The sequence below is a fragment of the Callospermophilus lateralis genome, chromosome 1, assembly GCF_048772815.1.
Source record: "Callospermophilus lateralis isolate mCalLat2 chromosome 1, mCalLat2.hap1, whole genome shotgun sequence".
Classification (NCBI taxonomy): Eukaryota; Metazoa; Chordata; class Mammalia; order Rodentia; family Sciuridae; genus Callospermophilus; species Callospermophilus lateralis.
In genome coordinates, this window is record NC_135305.1 from 115578235 (window position 1) to 115600603 (window position 22369).

A 22369-nucleotide genomic window follows, 5' to 3' on the forward strand; every position below is an offset into this window, starting at 1 on the left:
AGCTCGCTGTGCAACATGAACAAAATCAGACGCCAGGCCCTGCAGCCCCGGAGGCTGAGGAAGGAGGAACACAAGTCAGCTGGAGGCCAGCCTCGGCAACATATGGAGGCCCCGAGCGACTCGGCAAGATCCTGTCTCAAAATGAAGTGTAAAGAGGCCGGGATGTGGCTCGGGGGTTAAGGGCCCCTGGGTTCAATCCCTGGCACCAAAACATAAATGCGAGCTGCCTTACACACATACATCACGTAAATAAAGCGAACTGAGGTCCAGGCTCTGCCACCACACGGACCGGAAGGGAAAGATGGAGGACTCCTTCATGAACAGGGGAGCAAATGGGTCATTGGAAACCGTCGGTGGCAGTGAAACCGGTTTGACATCTTTAGCAGATCATTTGGCAATGATCACAGAAATGTCACAGAAATGTCACATGCACATGCCAACTTGGCCACGCAGTGCCACCCACACTGCACAAAGATAGATGACGACACACAAGGACATCCCAGCATTGTGGACTGTAGAGAATCCTTGGAAACAGCCCAAGAATTCTCTAGAGGGGCTGACTGAATAAACCAAGGTGTGGCCACTATGGAATATCATGTAGAGGTGAAAAGAGGAAGCGAGGTCTATTGGTGCCAGCAGGGAAAGACGCCCATGAACAAAGAAAATCACATCATGTGCCAGCTAGGATAAGTCAGGCTCTGCTGCCATAACAAATACACCCCCAAAACCTCAGTGCCCTGATCCAAAAAGGCTTGCTTCCTGGAAGCACCAAGTCTGATGTAAGTTCGGTCCCTTTCAGGGTGGCTGTTCCGCACGTGGTGACTTGGCAACGCTCTCTGAGTCCAGCCCGTGGCCCTCCTACTCACCCTGTCCTTGCCAACGTTGCCCCTGGCTGGGAGCCGCCTGCTCTGCCTGACTTCAGGAGACTGAGAAGAGGAGGGGGTCTGTGGATTTCAGGGGAACAGGGCTGGAGAGAGAGTCTCAAGTCCGTGTGTTCCGTGGGCTCGGTATTCCCAAACCCAGAATCCCGGAACGCTGTCCTCTAAAACAGTCTTCAACAAAAGCAAGTAGGGCAACCTGGGGATGGGTCGGATTTGAAAGACCACCTGCCATCTCCCCACCAGCATTAACAGACCCCCAGCAAAGGCACTGATGAGTCCTGCAGGAAAGAAGCCCCCTCAGTGTCCCCGGTGGTGGAATCAGAATCGAGTTGACACATTTTCTGATCCCAATCCTTTCGTTTCACAAATGGGGGACCTGAGACACAGAGAAGTCAAGTGACTCCCCTGAGATCACACAGCAAGCCTCTCCCTCCTCCTCTTCCTCCTCCACCTCCCACTCCTCCTCCCCCTCCTGCTGCTCCTCTGTGACTATCATGAGGACGCGCCCAGTGTAGCCTGTTGGAGGGTGATTGACAAGGCAGAGCCCAGTTGTGCCCAGCCAGGGTCATCCCAGGTCAACTGATAGCCAGGACATTAATGGACATGTAAACCAGCCTAATCCAGAAGAACCATCCAATCAAACCCAGTCCAAATCAATATGCAAACTTGCGAGCTAAATTAATGCTTGTTAATTTATTTCATTTTGCTTGGGGATGGTTGTTACTCAGCATAGCTCACTGATACGTGCCTCACCCAATCCTGCCAATTCTATCTTCTAATTTTGTCTGAATCTCTTCCTTCACCTCCTCTTTCTCATCATCACCCTGTGCTAAGCCACCATCCCCCCCAACACACACTCTTCTCTCTGAATTTCTGCAAGAGCTGCCTTAGAAGTCAGTTCCTTCCAAAGTCCTGCCCTCCTCATCCATCCTCCTCCTGAGTCGGCAACCTTCAGGGCCCTGGGCATACAGGTGCCCTCCGTGTCTCCAGGCGTGTGAAGTGGAGCACTCCAGGGCAACGTTCACGACATTTTAACAACGGGTACCGGGCAGGCTCCAGGGAGCCAGAAGGCACGGAGCAGGGCAGCCCCACGGATCCAGCGTCAGCCCAGTGCAGCTGCCACGAGGATTGATGACGATGCGGTTCTGCCCACCAGGAGCAAGTGACACCTAAGTAACTCTGGAGTGGGAAGGGTCACTGAAATTGGAGTCCAGCCTATTACAGCCAGAGAAATGGAGGCCCAGAGAGGGAAAGCAAACTGCCTAGAGCCACACAGCGACCCGGAAGCAAGGGGGATGAGGTGCCCGTGCTGCAGGCAGGTCCTGGTGGGATCCTCCCTGTGAACCTCAACCCGCGGCCCAGAGCTTGGCTCCCGTGGGTTGGATGGATGGACAAGGTCCCGACCCTTCCCTGGTCCCGCCAGCGCACCCCTGGCAGGGGGCAGTGGGAGGTCCCCTGCCGCCACGGCTGGGAGAAGGTCCGGGTCACCCGTCCTCCGCGGCACCAGGGGCAGAGCCCCCGGGAAGCCCAGTGGGCATCCAGGTGACCCGGGCTTGCCCCGTGGCTCAGCCAGCTGGCGGCACGCCTGGGGCCTCCCCAAAGACACGGGATCTCTGTGCATCTTGCATCTGGTTGGTCCGCAAAGCCGCGGCCGGGTGCCCACCTCTGCAGGTCGCAGAGTCTTGTACGGGGCCCAGCTGCCCATTGCCTGGGACTGGGCCTTCCCAGTGGCCCCGGGGCGCTGCAGGAGGGCTCCCCTGACCCACCCTCGAGGGGAGCAGAGCCTCATTCTCACAAATCACCCCTTGCTTCCGCCACAGTCTCCTCATCTGTGAAATGGGCGCCCCCAGAACCCGCTACCCGGCCGCGCACGGAATCTGAGCCGATGGGCGAGCTGGCTCCGCGCCCCCGGGGGCCGGCCTGGGACAGGGAGAGGCTTGGTGAGGGAGCGGGTCCCAGGGTCTGGCGGGAAGGGACGGGGGCTGGTGGCCTCCCATGTGTCCCCAGCCGTGGCGGGGAGGCAGGCGGCTCTCTACACCCACATTACGCTGCGATAACGGTTTAAAGAAGTGATAACGGGGGAAATTGGGACCTGGCAGAGGAAGAGGACGGCGAGTGCCCGGGGCCCAGACAGGTCCCCACAGGAAGGGGACAGAGCGCAGAGACAAGAAGCAGGTGGGGAAAGTGGCCTCTGGGTGGAGGGGAGCCACAGCCAGGCAGAGGCGTCGGGGGCTGCTGGCTGCGGGTGGCGCGGGTCCCTTGGTCTTCCACGCCGTGCAGGAGCAGAGCCCCCTCTTGGACAAAGGCCAAAGGGGCCCTGGGGACAGAAGCCATCTCAGTCCCGCACCAGCGCACAGGCAGTGGGGGCCTGGGGAGGCCTCGCTGTCCCCCTCCAGCGGATGTGGGGTCCCGGGGACCTCAGGGCACACTGAGAGAAGGGCCCTGCTGTCCCCAGGGCCACAGCCCCCAGGGGAGCCCTGACAACAGGCCCCAGGCCTCCCTGCTCGGGGCCTCGGCCCGTGAGCTCATGGGGACGCTGGCCAAGCCAGCTGAAGTCACTCAGGCCAGGCCAGCCAGCGCCTGTCAGGGAGGCCAGAGCCAGAGGACGGCGGGGAGGGCGGAGGCTGGGGAGAGACCGAGAGTTCTCCAGCGGCTGTGAGACACCGGACATCTCCCCGCTCCTGACTCAGGGAGGAGGAGGGGACAGGGCACAGTCCACGGCTGGGGAGGGAAGGCGGGAGCCACTTCACGCCCCCACCACGGGCCGCACCCCTGCACACACTGGCCAGGCCCCAGAGAGGGTCTCCAGGGTGTGGCACTCGGGCCTCGAGCACCCGTCAGTGGCTCAGCCACTCGGAACCTCAGTTTCCTCATCTATAAAATGAACATGGCAATAGTTCCTTCCTGGTGGGGTGACTAGGAGGTCTAGGGCCGTGGTCGAGGCCAGGCGTTAACTGGTGCTCGGACAATGTGAGGGAGACGGCGGGTGCCAGACGGCGACTCCGTGGCTGTTGTAGCAGCACCGCGAGGTCTGCCCTCTGGACCAGGGAGCTAAGGCCCTGGGGAGGGGAACGCCTTTCCGGGGTCTCTCCGCCGTGGGGAGCGCGACCCGACCTGGGGGCCAGGGCCTCAGGAAAACACGGGGCCCCCGGTTCAAACGTCAGCAGGGCTTTTATAGCTGGCAGCAGAAGAGCAGAGGGACCAGGGGGAGGCCCCCTCCTGAGGGAGGACCCCTGGGACCACACGGGCACCCACCCACCAAGACTGCCCCGCAGGCCAGAGCCACCCAGGCCAGGACTCACACCCGCCGGCCACCGAGCCACCCCCCACCAGCCTTTTCTACTTAGAGACAAGGTCTCACGGAGAATTGCTGAGGCTGGCCTCAAACTTACCATCCTCCTGCCTCAGCCTCCCGAGCTACGGGGATTACGGGTCTTTGAAGCAACACAAGAGCCTTGGCCGGGGGCCACGAAGCGGGACCTCTGACCTGGTAGATTTACAGTTTGGCTGAAACATTGAGGGTCGGATATTCATTCCATTTCACTTTTATGTTTGTTCTGAAGTTTCTTCGCGGGTCCCATGGCTGCTCCGTCCTTAGGACAAACGCCCTTGTTTCAGATGGTCGAAGGCGGGGTCAATCCCGGCTCAGGGACCCAGGCTCCGGAGCTGCGTCTGGAACTTGGATGTCACCGGGTTCCCTGGGCCTCGGTTTCCCCGTCTGGTGGTGCGGCCGCGGTCCTGGGACCTGGGGTGTGTCCGACACTGTGACGTGCGCGGTGGGAGGCTGGCGTGGGCTTGGCCATCAGGAGGGCTGAGTCACCTGGTCACTGTGTCCACACAAGACCTGCAGCTTAGGGGAGAGGATGAGGCGTGCGGCGGGTGCTCGCCTGGTGAGCCACGGGGTTTGGTGCCCAGGCCCTGGAGCCGTGTGAGCAGAGCCTCTGCCCTGGCAGCCCCCAGCCTCCGTGGCCTCTGTGACGAGAGCCGCCGTCCTCACTCCCTCCCTGAGGTCTGCTCTGGGGGGGTCTGGGACAGATCTGGGGCTCTGTCCTTATTGACAAAGGCGTCCCAGTTGACAAGCCAGCATGGGGACACTGCCGTCCCCCTACAGCCCCGGCCAGAGCCACTTGGGCCACAGCAAGGGGCCAGAGCACACAGAGATGTCCCCACGTCCCCACCTGGTGCGCAGACTCCTGCTCAGGAGGCGGGTCACCGGCCCGCCCTGTGCTACTTACCCCCTGGACAGATGGCCCCGGAGGCCCAGAGAGGGTGATATCAAATGGGAAGACTCACAGCAAGGCCAGAGTTGGGGGTCCGCCTCCCCCACCCACCACTGCGCCCCCAGCAGGTGTCCCTACAAGTCCCCCAGCGCCGTGACGACCACATCTGGGTCACGGTTTTTGCCTCCATCCTGAGACAGTGAGCGCTCGGTGGGCAGAATGGACGAGCCACCCCACACACAGGCTCCAGGGGCCCTCCGTCCTGGCGCCCAGGTCCCACGTGGTCCCTCCCCTGAGTGTGGGCGGCCCGTGACCAGCCACTCACCTGTAGAACATGGGAAGTCGGTGACACGTGCGGTGACATATGTGGGACGCAGCACCCGCCACCCGTGTGGCTGGAACCCCTCAACCCTGGCCGACTTGGAAGCAGCAGCCTGCCGGGCCGTGGGCCACCTCACAGGGACTGAGGGACAGAGCTTGTGGCCATCCCTAGGAGCCCAAGGCTGAAGCTCCGGGTCCTGCAGCCGTGGGCTCCCTCGGACGGGCCCTCGGATGAGACCACAGCCCCAGCCACCGGCACCTGACCACAGCCCATGACGCCCTCAGCTAGGGAGCCGGCTGAGCGTTGCCGGGACCCCTCCTCCGCGGACCTGCAAGGAAGTCCCTGTGGCTAGTGGGAAGGCGCCACGTCACGGCTTCCATGTCAGGCAGGAGGAGAAAACCAAGGCACCCACAGCTGGCAACGCCCAAGTCCCCAGCCCAGCTCAGTCACGTCCCCATTCCGTGGCTCCAGGCCAGCAATGTGTGCTCAGAAAAGGAAAGAAAAAGCCGGGCACAGTGCACACGCCTGTAATTCTTAGCAGCTGGGGAGGCTGAGGCAGGAGGATCATGAGTTCAAGGCCAGCCTCAGCAACTGAGGCCTGGAGCAAGCTAGCGAGGCTCTGTCTCCAGATAAAATATTTAAAAGGGGCTGGGGATGGGCCTCAGTGGCTGAGCACCCCTGGGATCAACTCTTGGTTTAAAAAAAAAGAAGAAAGAAAGAAAGAGAGACAGAGAGAGAAAATAAATTACTTGGAGCTGGGAGCAGCCGGGGTGAGGCTGTCCTGGGACGTGTTGGATGTGGAGACAACCTTCCTAGAGTGGGCCGGGAGGCAGCACCAAACGTGATGGTTTTAAACAAACCCCCGGGAGGACATTCCAGCTAGAGGTCATCTGACACCCACCCGGCTGCTGCGTTTCAGAGTGAATGCTCCAAATGTCAGAATGTCCCAGGCTCTGCTCCCGGAGTCCAGGAATCATGGGAGAAGTCCAGGAACGCAGACTGCCCCGACCAGGCACCCCGGAGGGCACCAAGGATGGAACTCAGGGCCACCTAACCACTGAGCCACGTCCCCAGCCCTTTTTTGATCTTTTACTTTGAGACAGGGTCTCGCTGAGTTGCTGAGGCTGGACTCACCATGAGATCCTCCTGCCTCAGCCTTCCGAGATGCTGGGGTGACAGGCACGTGCCACCCTGCCTGGCTCCTGGAGGTTCCTCACACTGCTGTTTTGCTTTCTCAATTGTGAGGTCTTCCCAGCAAAAAGTTAAGTCATCTGGGAGGCAGTGTGGTCCAGTGGTTAGGAGCTGGGCTCTGTCTGGGTCCCTCAGTTCTGGGAGTGACTCCTCATTCAGGCCACATCATCTTGGTTTGCTCCAAGTCTGCCTGGGTCTTTTTTTTTTTTTTTTTTTTTTTTTTTAAAGAAAGAGTGAGAGAGGAGAAAGAGAGAATTTTAATATTTATTTTTTAGCATTTGGTGGACACAACATCTTTGTTTGTATGTGGTGCTGAGGATCGAACCAGGCAAGCGCGCTACCGCTTGAGCCACATCCCCAGCCCCTGCCTGGGTCTTGATTCTGCCTGTGATAGAAGCAGCCCTGCCCGCCCCCCCTTAGCCCCTATGCCTCACTTTTCTTATCTGTGACACATAGGTAAAGTGGAAGGCAGAGTGGCCAGCCCAGGTGAGCGTTCAAAAGCCAGAAATGAGACTCTTCATCTCAATCCCTTCTGGGAGCCCAGTGCTGAGCCAAGCAGGACCTCAGCAATGAGGCAAGGAGGGGCTGTGACTCGCAGGACTTGAACCAAGTCCTTTGGCTACATGCAGGACTGGCTGTGTAACGTGTGGGGCTCAGTGGAAAATGGGTGTGGCTGTGTTAGTCAGCTTCCTGTTACTGTGACAAACACTCGAGGTCCATCAACTTATAAAGAGAAAAGGTTCACCTGGGCTCACAGGTGCAGTCTGTGCCACTGCCCCTGTTGCTTTGGGCCTGTGGTGAGGAGTAGGTGGTAGAGCAAGGGGATCCCCTCAAGGCCAGGTCATGGAAAAAGAGGAAGAGGAAGAGGCGGAGCCCCGCAATCCCCTCCAAGAGCACTGTCCCCTGAAGACCTAAAACACTCTGCTAGGCCCCGCCTCTTAAAGGAGCCACCACCTCCCAGCAGTGCCAGGCTGGGGACCACGTCTTGAATACACAGGCCTTTGTGGGACCCTCCAGATGGCAGAAAACTAAACGGGCCAGACCCATCTGTGATAGGCGGTCCCCATACTCTGCTCTGCAAAGCAGACCCTGCCAGCCAGCCATGTCACCGCCCTTATTCACTTTGCAATGTCACACCCACTCCCCACCGGAGTCCTCAGGGGACAGCGAGACTCCTCAGTCCACGGTCCTCTTGGGGCCACCCTCCCAAGCCCCCTGCTACCGGCTCTGCACGCGGGAGAGTGAGGCCATCCCTGGAGAGCGAGCGGAGGGCGGGCGCTGGCCTGTGAGGAGCGGCACTGGGGTTAGTGGCCTCTCTCCTGCGTGGCCGCTGCGGACCGAACACTCAGAGCAAATCGGTTCCCTGTGTGCCGCGGTCACCTCCGCAGCCCAGGGCCGGTCCACGCGGGCGCTTCAGGGGGAGGCTGGGTTCCGCCTGGTGAAGCCTCCGCTCAGGGCTGTGCTGGGTCAAGTGGGTGCAGAGCGGTTCGGCTTCCTGTCCGCACAGAGCTTCCCAGACTGTTCCCCACGGGGGAGGAAGATGAAGACACGTAACGTGTCAGGATGTGCTGACCCTGAGTCCATCCTGCAGTCCCAGCCTCAGCCTCGTGGTCTCCGTCATTTTATGGAGGTCTAGGAAGACGGCTCGAGAGGCCCGGCCGCCATTAGTGTGTGATGGGCCAGGGTCAGGAGGAGCCGGGCTGAAGGGCTGGAGCCCAGTGTCCAGAGGAGGAGGGCCCAGGTGACGGAAAGGAGTCCCTGCCCTGGTGTTTAGCAGCAGATGCATCTGGTGACTCTCTGGGCCGCAAACCCTCGACAATAATGACGGACAGCAGCACTGAGCTTCCTAACCCCGTCCAGGGCTCACCCCCCGGGGGGGAGCCAGAAATCGAACGGCCACCGCCTGGCTTTAAAGCAGGATTGGGGTCCCCCGGCTGGCCCGCGAAGGAGGAGCCCTCCGTCCCCCGACTGTAGAGATGAGGAGGCTGTGTCCCCGGGAGGCCGGGCCCCTCGTCCGGGGACACTCACGTGCCAGGAGGTACAGGGCAGAGTCTTATCCGGACCCAACGGTCCCCATCAAAGTGACGTGAGCATCCTGAGCCGAGTTCACCAGGCTCCAGCTGGAGGCCTGGCTCCGTGGCCCTGGACCCCCGACGGCCTCCCAGCCCTGCTCCCTCATGGATAAGAGGCCAAGGATCTGGGCTCGGCTGGGGCTCAGGGGGAGAGCCCTTGCCCAGCCCCTGTGAGGCCCTGGGTTCCACAGAAAAATACAAGATAAATAGAACAAAGGTAGTGTGAAAAGGTTCTTAAAAAAATACCAAGAATCCCTACAAAGCCCTGCCCAAAGGGCACAGGCCCCGAAAGCTGCGTCCTGGGTGGGACACGGTGGCCCTCGCCTGTCATCCCAGGGGCTTGGGAGGCTGAGGCAGGAGGATCAGAGGCCAGCCTCAGCAAGAGTGAGGCCCAGTCTCTAAATAAAACCCAGAATAGGGCTGGGGCTGGGGCTCAGTGGTCGAGGGCCCCTAAGATCAATCCCTGGTAACCCCCCAAAAAGAAAAAAGATAAGAAAAAAGAAAGCTGTGTCCTGCCAGTCCCCGAGCATGTGGCCAGTGCTACTTTGTCATGTTAGAAATATTGAAAACAGCTCAGAGACGCCCACCGCCCCCAGCCCCACGCACTCTGGCTGCCTCTGGGCTCGGCAGCGAACCCCCACCCCCGCGGCCTGGGGACCCTGGGGACCCTGGGGACCTCCGTGTGATCTGAGACCTGGGCGGGCAGGCGGGCACTCTGCAGCGGCACTCTCTCCGGGTGTTCGGGATCTAACCTCTCCTGCCAGGGGCGGCCGTGGGATGGGGGATGGCGGTGGGGATGGGGCGCGGGGCCCCTTCAGCGAGCGGGACATCAAAACCCCCTCAAAATGCTTCCATGTGCCGCCAGCCCGGGCGCGTCCTTCACGTCGGATTAATCCCGCTGCCCGGACGACGTGTCCTCACGACTCGGCTTTCATGTTGCCCACAATTTGAACGTCAGCGCACAGAGTCGGGCTAATTGCCAACAGGCCTGCCCCCTCCCCCGCCCTCCCCCTCCCCCGTCCACATCTGGATCCCACAGCCCCCTCCCCCGCCCCGGAGACCCACTCGGCCTGCGAACTCCGAGGCTCTCCCTCCACGTCCCCTTGTCCCCTCCCCGAGCCCCGGCCTCCTCCGCACCTACCCCGGAATGCTCTGTCCTCTCCTTGGCCATGGCCTGTGTCCCCGCTGGCTGCCCTCTGTGAGTGCTGGGCTCCTGGGACTGGCTGCCTGTGGACGCCAAGGTTCCCACCAAACCCCCAAACCCACCACAGGCTCAAAACCCTCCCCATCTCGGCCGGGCAGCCCCCAACCCAATCCCGATGGCCAAATCTCTGCCCCTTGTGACCCACGGAGTCACATCACACACCACACTATGCCATGGCTCCCAGAGCCCCGGACCCGGCAGTGACATGTGGCCTGTAAGTCTCCTCTGCTGACAAACCGCGATTGGGACAGGAGAAACGGAGGTGTCTGTCACCCAGAATCCCCCAGGGCAAGGGTCCCGGGCCACGGGGGTCGTGGGGCACTCGGGACCCTTCAGGGGTGGGAATGGACGTCCCCAAGGACCCAGGGCTCCCTCGAGGGAAAGGCGGGGGAGCTGAACATGGTCGATGTCAACTGTGAGTCAAAGCCCTGTCCCCACGAGGTCCCTGAGCTGCAGCGACACCGTTTCCTCCACTTTCAGTCACTCCGTTTCAGAGTCCAGGGGGACCCCAGGCCCCGAGAGCCCCTGTGCAGCAGGGGGTAAGGCAAGGCAGGAGCGGACAGGGCGGCCACCAGGCGCAGGAGAGGCCGGTCCTCGGGGCCCAGGGAGCCCTGCCCGATGGGGCTTGTCGGAAGGTGGCGGTGAGCCAGACCCGTGGTGGGCTGTGTGGCAAAGGGCCCCAGAGAAGACGGCCGCGCTGGAGAAGCCCGGGGTCAGGGCCTGCCTGAGGGACTGCACCCCGCGGGACAGCGGCCGGGCCCAGGCCTCGGTCACCAGGCCCCCCAGGGGCGTGGGCTAAGAGTTAGCAGGAGAGCAGGTCAGAGAGGAAGGAAGGAAGGACATAGGGACAGGCCCACACGAGCTGGCCACCCCCCACTGCCACCACCTTCCCACAGTACAGACCCCCGGGGGCTGGGCTGGTGCCCACGGGGAGCAGAGGGCTCCACCTGGAGTGATCCTACGCCAACCCCGTCCCACACCCCAGCTGTGGACTGAGGCTGCGACACACAGAAGGACAGAGAGAGGTCAGGAGCCAAGTTCAAGTCACAAATAGAGACGTGGCCCACAGTGGCCCACAGCGTCACCCCAGGGGCTCGGGAGGCTGAGGCAGGAGGATCACAGGTTCAAAGCCAGCCTCAGCAATGACGAGGCCCTAAGCAGCTCAGGGAGACCCTGTCTCTAAATAAAACGCAAAATAGGGCTGGGGACGGGGCTCCACGGCCAAGTGACCCTGGGTTCAGTCCCTAGGACAACACACACACACACACAAATCGATTAGAGGGATGTGAAAAGGCACTGTGGTCTAAGGTAATTGACCCATGAATTAATCAGCGAGAGCAGAGGCTTGGGCGGATGGGTGGGGTGAGGTGTCCCCTTCCTCCTCCTCCTCCAGGTGCCGCGGGACAGAGACCCCCCCCCATTCCCAAGGACGCAGAAGGGAACTGAAACCCCATCGCTGCATCTGCCAACAACGAGACGGAAGCCGCTCGGACAAATGAAATTCTGACAAAGCACGTCACGGGCTTGAAGCATCTGTCACCCAGAGGGAGACACGTGAAGAGCCAGAGAGCTTGAAATGACAGCCCCAGGGTCCCCTGACCTTCCCGCGGGCTGCGAAGGGCTCTCTCCCGAAAACCTCTCCAAGAGCCCATCTTGAGAAGAGGGCCGGGGTGGGGACGGGTCAAGGTGAAGCGCTGTCCCCGGCCGGCTGTGCTGCCCACTGCTGGGCGTGGCTGAGCGGGCCCTGCCCTGCGTCCTGGGGGCCCTGCCCGCCTGCCCTTCCTCTCCAGCCCGGGGGACGTGGGAAGCCCCGAGGACCCCAGGCGGATGTTTTCTGGTGGTGCTGAACTTGACCCCAGACACTTCCAAAGGTCAACTTCTCACCATTCAAGAACACAGGCCACCAGGTGGCCACTTTATAGAGAGTCTGAGGCACAGAGAGGGGGCACAGTGTCTTGTCTTTACTTTTGTTTTTCCTCCCATCACCCAGCAAATTGTCACAAGGTGAGAAATGGTACTTTCTTTTCCTGGTCACCACTGCAGTCGCTGGCTCTGGACCCTCGGCCCCAGGGCCTGGGAGACGGGAGGACCCTGTGCCTGCCTCCCGGCTGGGTCACCCGAGGATGTGGCTCTAGGCTCCGGACCCTCAACCAGAGCCGTGACGACACCTGACAGGAAGCCCGCGGGGGTCACCTGGCCCTGCAGAGGCTGGCCAGGCCTCACGCGTCTCCCCGTGTGAATGGCCCCCTCCTCCTCCCCACTGACCCAGGGCTTTCCCAGGACACCCCTTGCCCTCCTGCAGTGCCCAGGCGGCTCCTCCTGCCGCCCGCCCCGCTGGGGACCTTGCACAAGTCGCAAATGCGGAAAGCATTAGGCCGGTGGGATGGTCCCTCGGCCGAGCTGTGTTTATGTTTGCAATAAAAGCAAACAGGTGCCGGCAATTTCACTAATCAGGTACCGTCAGGCCCCAGATGCCCGCCCACCCGCCGACCCACCGTCCGGCTGGCTTCCCCTGAGCCTGCAATTAGCCTGGTCCCCAGCCCCCGGCTTGGCTCAGATTACCACCCCCCCCAGGGACGGGTGGCCAAATGGGCAGGGGGTGGAGACCAGCAGCCAGGGGCTGAGACCTCCAGGGACGTCCAAAGTCGGGCTCTTTCCTTTCCTGGTTCTATCGTTGGGGGTCCAGCCTCGGGGTGCCCACAGGGGAAGTGAGTCCCCAGATCCTAAGTCAGACCCAGCCTGGTTCAGGCAGTGTCCCTCACCAAAGTCACCTGGTGATCTCCCAAGGCGCCATCCAGGGGCAGAGTTGGGGGGTGCTGTCTGCGGGGACCCCTCCGTTCACAGATGTCAATCACGTGAAGGAGTCTAGGGCAGCATGTCCCAGCCGAAGGTTGGCACTGGGGACCTCTGTGCAGGCTAGGACCGTGTCCCTGGCCTCCACCCACCTCTCAGGGGGACACCCACACCGTCTCCAGACACTGCTGGACACTCCCTGGGTACCAGGCCCGGTAGCGCGCCGTGGCCCCCAGCCCCTGCCACGCTTTATAGTAGCAAAGGCCACTTTGGAAAATGAACGAGGCTGTCCCCAGGCCCGAAGGCAGCTGGACGGGGACGGCCCCAGGCGTCCAGACTGTTTTAAAAGTGCCGCGGGGGATTCTGAGGCTCTGGGGGACCTGGACCCGTGGCGGGGCGGGGGGGGGGGGCAGTGGCTCTGTGGGGACCACCTGTCCCCTCCGTGGGCAGAGGCGCCCTGCAGGAGCTCAGCCCGGCCTGCGCAGCCCCGGGTCCAGCCCGTCTCCAGGGCCACCTCGGGAGCCTGGGGGACCCCACCCCCGTGTGTCGCTCCTGTTTCCCACAGACATTATTCGGCCAGTTCCTGGTTGAGCAGGATCCAATAAAACGCAGTCGACACACTTTTACGGCTAATTGGTTTGACTGGTACGTTGTAGATGTGTGAAGTGGCTTGACCGGGGACAGCAGGGACCTCGTCAACCTTTCCGCGGGCTCAGCTCCGTGGTGCGTCTCTCACAAGGCCCGTCCCACCTGGGGACGCCTTCTCCTGCCCGCAGAGGGGACGCCGGCCTCTTCCAGGACGGGGTGGCCCGGACCCTGAGGTGGGTCCCCCAGGGCTCCCCTGCCCCACCCCTCTCCTCCTGCTCCTCCTCCCATCTGTCCTGCCGCCCTGGACAGCGCTCCCTGGACGAGCGACCCCTGGCCCCTGTCCCGGCCCTCGCCTGTGCTGTTCCCTCGGCTTGGAAATCTGTTCCACGCATCTCCATCGGCCGCTGTCCCTGCGTCTCCCAGAGCTCAGCTCAAGCGTCCCTGCTTCCTGAGTCCCTCCCTGTCACCCTCTGTCACGAGGGCAGTCCCTCAGAGGGACGTGAGGACACGTAGGCTCCTCAGCTGTCTCCCCGAAGCCGGCCAGGCGCCCCTGGAGGGCGGGCACTGTCCGGTCAGCTGCCAGGGAGGGACGGAGAGAGCTGGGGACAGGACCTGGTCCTGGGTGGGGGATTCCCTGCGTGGTGGCACTGAAGGGACCAGTTAAGACCACGGAGCTTGTGACCCAGAGCCCACCCTGGCACTGACCCACGGGCGGGTCCCGGCCTCGCACCTGTCCTCTAGGAGTCCCCAGAGCTGAGGCCAGGCGGGGGGCCCTGCGCCACCAGGAAAATGGGAAGTGACCCCCACAGGCCAGAGCAGGGCATGGGCCCGGCGCCCGTCCTCCCCAGGACCCCAAGGCCGCGCTGGAGGGCACACGCGGTGGCTGTCACTTTTTATGATTATTTGCTTATTTTCTGCAAAAGGCACACAGGCGCGTCGTTGGAGAAGAAACTTCGAGACTCTTAGCCCAAAGGAGGGTCCCCAGCCCCACCTCCATGTGGCTCCGGGAGACGCGGCGCCCCCACCTACGGCTCTTTCCTGTTTCTGAAAACGATGTGAATTGCATATTTTCCTATTTCAACCTTAACTACATAAAAGAATCACACACGCTTTCCTTTTATTTAAGGACAGTCTTGAAGTCTGAGTGGAGCTGCCTTGGATGCTCCGCTCCGGGGCTCCCTGGCTGTGTGTTCCAGGGCCGATGTCTTGACTTCTCTGAGCACCAGTGTCCTCATCTCAAATGGGTCTGAAAGGCCTGTGGGGTTCTGTCGCTGGGGCTCAGAGGGGGTGCCCATGGCCACCAGGGGCTCTAGCAGTGTTCATGGTCAAGGCCCAGAGCAGAGACGAGGCGGGGCCTGCCCTGTGTGCACGGTGACGAGCTCGGTGCCTGGTCCCAGGGAGGCAAGGTAGTGACAGGTTCCTTTCCGGATGCTGTGACGCTCCGGAGAGGACCAGGCTTCTGCGCGGCCCAGAGGGGCTCCTCCACAGGGGACGGTGCTGGTGCCGTGTGTGGGGTCCCGACCCTGCACCCCACCGGCCGCTGTCCTCTCCGGCCACACCGCATCCTCGTTTGGACCTCCCCCCACCCAGACTCACTGGACAGGAGGCGGCCTTGACCCCGCCCTGAGCCTGCTCTGGCCCATCCCAGGACGACGTCAGACCTGCCGAGACCTCCCCGCCTCAGCGCCCCCAGGAAGCTCCCTGAGCCTCGGCAGGTGCAGGCGCCCCACCAGCGGGGTGGTCTCAGGTGAACCTGGGAGGACAGAGGCCAAGCGCACAGTAGGGCAGCAGCCAGTGCACATCACCTGAGGAAGGTCCCATGTGGGATCCATGCGGCCCGAAGGCCTGTCCTGACCAGGGCACTCAGAGGTCCCTGCACCTGCTCACCCGCTCCAGCCAGCAAAGGTCTGATTGCGCCCCTACTATGTGCCAGGCCCTGTCCTAGGGGCTGAGGACAAAGGAGCTCTTTATATACCACTGAGACCCAAGCAGGTATCAAGCACCCTACTGTGTGCTGGGCAACGTGGGCACAATTTTTGCAACACGGACAGCATCTCTGCCCTCAGGTGCGTTCAATCACCTCAGAGAGAAGAGGCTGCAGGGAGCCAGGTGCAGTGGCCCACGCCAGTCACCCCAGCCCATCAGGAGGCTGAGGCGGGAGGATCACGAGTACAAAGCCAGCCTCAGCCACAGCGAGGCCCTGAGCAACTCAGGGAGACCCTGTCTCTAAATAAAACACAGAATAGGGCTGGGGAGGGGGCTCAGTGGTGGAGGGCCCCTGGGTTCAATCCCTGGTACCTCCACTCCCAAAAAAGAGGCTGCAGGAGCTGCAGGGGCCGTGGCCCGGGGTGCAGCACTTGCCTAGCATGTGCAAGGCCCATCCCCAGGACTGACCGGAAAGAGTGGGGCGAGAAGTGGTGTCCTGGCACCAAGCACAGTCAGACCTCAAGATGCAATCGCCAAACTGAGCGGAAGCCCTGATTCCGTCTTGTGACAGTTATATTCAATCAGCCTACAAGCCCGTCACACGCCCTCGTGGAGCACAGGCGCATGTCACCAAGCCAGAGTGACGACGCACCGAGACTCGTCCCTGTCTCCCACTTCACAGGAGGACGCTCAGAGACCCCAGAGTGCCCAGCGTCACCCAGTGGGAAGGGGACAGCAGCACGTCCCTGTGGGCCTCTCCTGGTGGCGTGTCCACGTCATGTCTTCCCTCTGGGCTTTCTTCCCTGTCCTGGGAGTGCTGTGACTTCCCGCTGCCAGAGGGGACAGTCTTGGGGGTCCAATGAGTCTCAGCTACAGAGAAGTGTGAGGACCCCCAGAAGAGGGGTCGGAGGATAGGACAAGGTGGCGCCTGGTGGTGCCCTCAAGGACAGGACGGTCCTCAGAAAGAAGCCAGCAGGTGACCCGATCGGCGCCCAGAGGCGGTGGCCCTGGGCCGGAGCCCGCAGGAGGCAAGCGTGGGCTTCCTCACGTCACCGGAGACCCAGGCGGAACCCACTGGCTGGGTGGAGTGAGCTCCCCGTCGTGGGGAGCATTCAAGCACTTGCCGGAGCTGCTGGAATGGGACCCCAGCCTCACGGGAGGGACTAACGGGTGGGAGTCGTCACATTCTCCAACTGTGGTGAATGACCCGTGTTCTGTGGTGACAACCAGTCAGGAGGTCGTGTGACCTTCCCAGATGAGGAAACGGAGGCCGAGAGTGGCCCAGTGACCTAGCAGGGGCCAGGCTCCGAGCCCTTGGTCTGGGCAGCTGTGAAGCCGGCTCTGAAGGTCCTGTCGCGTCACCTGTCGAGTCCCCGCGCACCTCCACTGTTGGCGAGGGTGTCTGCTGTGGGCGCAGGGAGCGGGGCTCAAGGTCAGGGGTGTTGGAGGAAGGGCGTCTCAGAGTCTATGCGGCTGCACTGCGGAGTCTTCCTCAAGACTGGAACTCGGGACTCCAAGGGGCCAGAAGCCCCCCAAAAGCAGCAGGTCCAACTCATGTCCCTGCCCCTGGGCTCCTGAGGGGGCTGCGATCCCTGCCCAGGAGAGGCCTCTCGGGGGACTGGCCTCCCTGTTCAGCCACCTAACGTTTTCTATTTAAATGCAAATTTTGACTTTTCACTTGGCGGCTGGCAAAGTTTTTTTGCGTTGGAATGAGGGTCGCGATAATAATTTATCCACAGGCCGCTTTCTAACGATGATTATTTGTTCAAGGGAGAAGGTAGAGACTCCAGAGGCTGGGGAGAGGCTGTGTCCAGGAACAGCACGCGGAGGGCCCAGTCCCTGCCGCCGGGGGCTCAGGCTGAGGGAGAGTCCCCTCCCTGGGGACCAGGCCGGTGGGCTGTGCAGAGAGGGTGCTGGTTCGTACTTGAGCCCCGGGCAGAGGCTGGGGACGCTGAGGACTGTAACAGACAAGGTTTGGTCTCCGGTCTGTAGTCTCAGGGATCTTGAGGAACTGTCACAGGCTGAGTGGGGCCGCAGATGGTGCTCCTGAGCCAGCTTCAAAGTCCAGGAGGAGGACACGGTCTTCCTGCTGCAGGTCAGCCACGCCACTCTCATACTTTGCTGGGATGAGAGTCCGTTGATGCCACCTATGGGGGACATCTAAACCTATCATTATGATCAGTGGACAATCCCAAGGGGAGATTTCAGGCAGAAAGATGCACAAGGTTATTCAGTGAAGGATTTTAAGGCACCTAGGCACCCACCAATAGGAAACTGGATAGGTAAAACGAAGCCACCTTCGGGCCGTGGAATACTACACAGCTGTATAAAATGAGGAAGGATTCTATTTGCTAATGTAGACAATCTCCAAGTTCCAGGGAATAGACAAAATGCGGTGAGTATGACACTGGTGGTGTAAAAGGTGGGTCTTCTTTTTAAGTATTTACTTACCTTTGTGTTAAACGTCCTTAAAAGACACGTAAAATTTAACATGTGATTTGCCTGTGAGAAGGGCCTTTGGCAGGCTGGGGCATGGGGACGGGAAGAAACATTTCCTTTTGTGGTAGTCTGTCCCCGACCCCATCTACGCCCCGCCATCCACGCTGTTAACATAAGCAGCAGCTCGTCTCCCCCAGAAGCTTGTCCTACCTCTAGCTGGTGGAGAGCCCAGATGCTCAGCTGCTGGTCTTCAGACAGGGACCATTCACACCCTGCATGTTCACCAAACCCCGGCCTCGGCAGCCCCCTCTCTGTCCCCCAAGAAAGGCTTCCTGTGTCCCACCTCTGGGCCTCCGTGCCTGTCGGTCCCTCTCCCAGGGCTTCTCCTCTGGTAGCTTTTCTCTCCACCCCTGTCTGCTCACCCCTTTGGGTCTCTGATGAAACGTCACCTGCTCTAACTGACGTCTGCCCCTGTTAGCTAGTGCCGCGTAACAAAACAGGCCCTCCACCTGCAGGCATTTCCTGCTCGTCAGCACACGGGGGCAACGCTGCAGACCAAGCAGTTGCTCCTTCAGATTCGGGTTGGCTTGGTGGCCTTTGCCAGGGAGGGCACGTCCCTGTTCCCCACAGCACCTCCCCCAGAGGCTGCAGGGTTCCAGAAGAGGAAAGGCACCAGACAAGGCCTCGTGAGCCTGGGGTCGGGGCGGGACTCCCTCATGGACACCTGTGTGATGGTCACAGAAGTCACAGGTCAGGCCGCGGGGGAGGGGTAGAGTCCACATTTCCATGACGTGGACCCTGAGGCAAAGGGCGGTGGCTGCAGAGAAGAGGGGATGGGGACACTTGCCATCGCGGGCCCCTTCCCTGGCTGTTAGAGGTACACCTCCGCACCTGAGGCCACGTCCCTCCTCCCACCAGGGGGAAATCAGGGCTGCGGCTCAGAGGAGGCCATTGCTGGTCTCCTAATGGTGCCCGATGCAGATGGCCCCACAGCGCGCAGGCGTCAAAACCCGCCTGGTCCGCAGTCGCGGCAGAGGAGGGGGAGAGGGGCCGGTGGAGGCCGGAGGGGCGTCTGGGTTGTCACTGTGTCCCAAGGAGCTGGAGACCCGTGGTGTCCCTGGGGGGACCTGGGCTGAGCCCACCTGAGACGCTCACAGGAAGCTGTCCCCACCGCAGGGCGGAGACCCCAGAGCAGACAGGGTCCCAGGGGGCCCAGGTGGGACCTTTACAGGGGACACCTGCCAGGCGGGCTGATGTGGAGAGGGCTCAGGCCAAGCGGGCAGGATGCTGCTCCCCGGTGGGCCACTGTGGGACCCCCCAATTCACGCACTGACTCATTGACCAGGCATTTCTCAGGAGCCCGCTAAGTTACCAACGTGCTAAATAGAAGCCTTTCCGCAAAGCAGCACCGGGGACCAGATCTGTGCCGACCAGGGGCCTCTGAGGCCCTGAACCATCGGGTGCCCGCTCCTCTTGCCTCACCCCACCCCCACCACCCCTGCCATGATCGCCTCCTCCAGGGAGCCCCCCGATTGCCCCCTGGACAGCAGCACCCCCCCGTCCTGTTAACTTCCTACCTCAGTCTGCCCGTCACGGGGCTCAGCTCTTGTCCGGGGTCTCTAGTATCTGCACGTCGCCTGCTCATGGTGATCGACGTTTGTTGAGTGACTAAATGAGAGACCCTGAGGACAGGTGGCCGTTCCTTGTCAACGTTGCCCAGCACAGAGAGAGGGCACGATGAGGCGGTGGCACTGCAGCCCTGAACCCGGATGTCGGCTGGCGGAGCCTCAGGATGCCATCTGGAGGAGCAGCTGTGGGACTGGGACCCGGCCAGGTGGGACTCTGGGGGACGAAGCTGTCCTCAGGAGCCGGGCCAGCCTGGAGGGCCCAAGATGGGGTACTGAGAGGTGGCACTGAGGACTGGTGCCCAGGGAGGTCAAAGCGTAGAGAGAGGGACAGGCTCCGGAGGACCTGGGGAGGGGCGTCCCGGGCAGAGGGGCAGCCGGGGCCAAGGGAAGGTGGCTGGTCACCCGAGGGGCGTGAGGTCCTGGGGACCGGGCAGAGCGAGTAGATGGGGACGGGCAGGCAAGGCCACTGCGGGGCGGTGTCCCGAGGGCCCTGGGCTGGGAGCCGTGGTCAGTCCTGCACAGATGGGGAGACCCCATGTGTGGACTCGGGGTGTCCCTCTGCTCAGTGAAGAGGAAGGACGGAGGGGCCAGGGGTGGGGAGCCTGGTCAGGGACCCGGGAGGGGAGGAGGACAGCTGGCGGGCTCCAGGGGTGTCCCAGCCAGAGCTGCCCTGACCTCCAGAGGGACCGAGAGGGCCACGGGAAGGAGCCAAAGGCCACATGAGACAACTGAAGCCAGTCCGGGCAGGTGGTGACCACTCAGGAAGGCTGGTCCTGTGGCCGCCAGCCCTGAATCTGCCCTTTGGGGTGCACCGTCTCCCAGGAGGTGGTGGGTCCACACGGGCCTCTCCTGACACCTGGACCAACTGGGTTTGCTGACCTACTTCCAGGTTCCAAGTGCAGCGCCGGGTCCCAGCACCTAGTAGATGCTAAATAAACACCACGGGCCTGAGTGACGCGGTCCCCGGCAGGAAGGACAGGTCATCGCGCCTTTAAACATGTCCAGATGTAATTTACAAAATCCACCATCACCACAGGGTTTCCACTGTGGCGGCCAAGGCCCCTGGTGCGCCAAGCGGAGCCAGGACGGGGAGCCCACGGCCCGCTGCGGGCCACTGATAAGAGGGGGTCGGCGGGTGCAGACGGCTGGTCTCTCAGCCTATTAAACGCCCTTCTTACAAGTTTCTTCCTCCCTCCCCCCTTCCATTAATACGCAGGGTGAATAGAACATTGAATAAAAATCAGCGCTTGCAGCACAATCGCGGGATTGAAAGGTAACTGTCAACAGAAGGATATGGGTGACAAAGGCACCGGTCTCCGCGCTTAGCAAATGATTTTCGGCTTGTCATTTCAATGGGCTGTGTTTTTCAGAGATTGTGGGGTTGTGGGGTGGGTTTTCTTTCTCTTTTTTTTTTTTTTTCCTTTTCTTTCTTTTTCTGAATAGCATTTATTACCATGCTTTAAAAAAATGCGTGTGTGTGTGTGTGTCGTCCCCGCAGACCGGCGTGGCCCACAGATGCCGGGTCTGTCTGCTCCTGGGTCGCACAGATGCAGCTTGTCTCCAGACAAATAAAACATGAGAAAACGGGACACCACCGATCTGCGGGGCCGAGGCGGGAGGAGGCGTCTGATAAGGAAAGACAGAGGGACACACAGGACAGACGGGGGAGGGGGAGGGGCACGCAGCTGGGGGACCACGGTGGACCTGGCCAGCTTGGGTCCCAAGGCCCACTGACGGCCGCGCTTCTCTCTAGGGGTGCAAGCTAGCGACTCCACAGAGAGACCAGCTCCTCTGGGCTTGAGCCTCGGGGGTCAGGGTCAAGCAACCCTTCAGAGCCTGGACCGCCTCCCGCTCAGGGCATCTTAAAAGGGTTCTAGGTCGATAAAGAGGGGTGTCCACATGGTAGGACTCGGGGATCCTCCAGAAAAGTCCTGCTGTGACCATCCGGCCCTCAGAGACAGCGTGAAGTCGGTCTCCAAATGCGCAAGAATACAGTCCCAAGACACATGGGAAGCTGGCATGCAGAGTTTAAAACGTCACAATAAAGCCTCCCTTGTCCCCAAGGGAAAGAAAGCATCATTTCCAAGAGCTGTTTTCCCCTCAGAAGGCATGTGACACGGAGTCAGGTGAGGCCTGAGCAAACCCGATGCCATCCCTGTCCCTCGGTTTCTCTCATCTGTGAAATGGGCAAACAGGGGACCCAATAGTGGCTCACAGAGCACAGGATCGTTATGTGAGGGAAATGCACATTAAAACCCCTGTGAGATCTCACCACTAACCCATCAGCATCACTAAAATGAAAAACCACAGCAAGGTCAAAAGCTGGTGAAGACGAGGAGAAACGAACTCACTCCTCAGTGACCAGTGGAAATGTAAAAGGGCGGGTGAGCAGGTTGGCAATTTCTTTTAAAAGTAAACACTCTACTACAAACCCCGCAATTGCACTCCTGGGCATTTATCCCAGAGAAATGAAGACACATAAAAACCTGTACAAGAATGTTTATAGCAGTTTTATTTCTAAAAACCCAAATCTGGAAACAACTCAGATGTCCTTCAACGTGTGAATGTGGCACCTCCGTACCAGGGAATACTATTTAGCAGGAATAAGGAATGACTGTTGACAAACGCCACAACCTGTGTAGACCTCCAGGGAATTATGCTGAGTCAAAAAGCCTCCAAATCCAAAAAGTTACAGACTGCAGCCCCATTTACATGCCATGGTTAAAAATGACAAACTTGTAGAAACAACAGATTTGGGGCTGCCAGGACGGAAGGAGGTGTTGGGGGCAGGCGGCAAGTGGGCGGGGCTGTAAGAGGGTGACAGGAGGAAGCCTTATGGTGATGGCAGTGTTCTGCATCCTGACAGTATCGATGACAATATCCAGGTTGGGACATTGGACTGTAGAATTTGCAAGATGTCACCATTGGGGGAAATCTGGGGGAAGGGTATGTGGAATCTCTTTTGTGGTATTTCCTAAAACTGCACATGAGTATTATTTCAAAATAAAACAGTTATTTGAAAAACACAAAGGAGAACCAGAGCGCCCATCTCACCATCAGAATGCTAGGTAGCCCTGCGTGTGGCCAGGTGCATGAGGAGGGGCT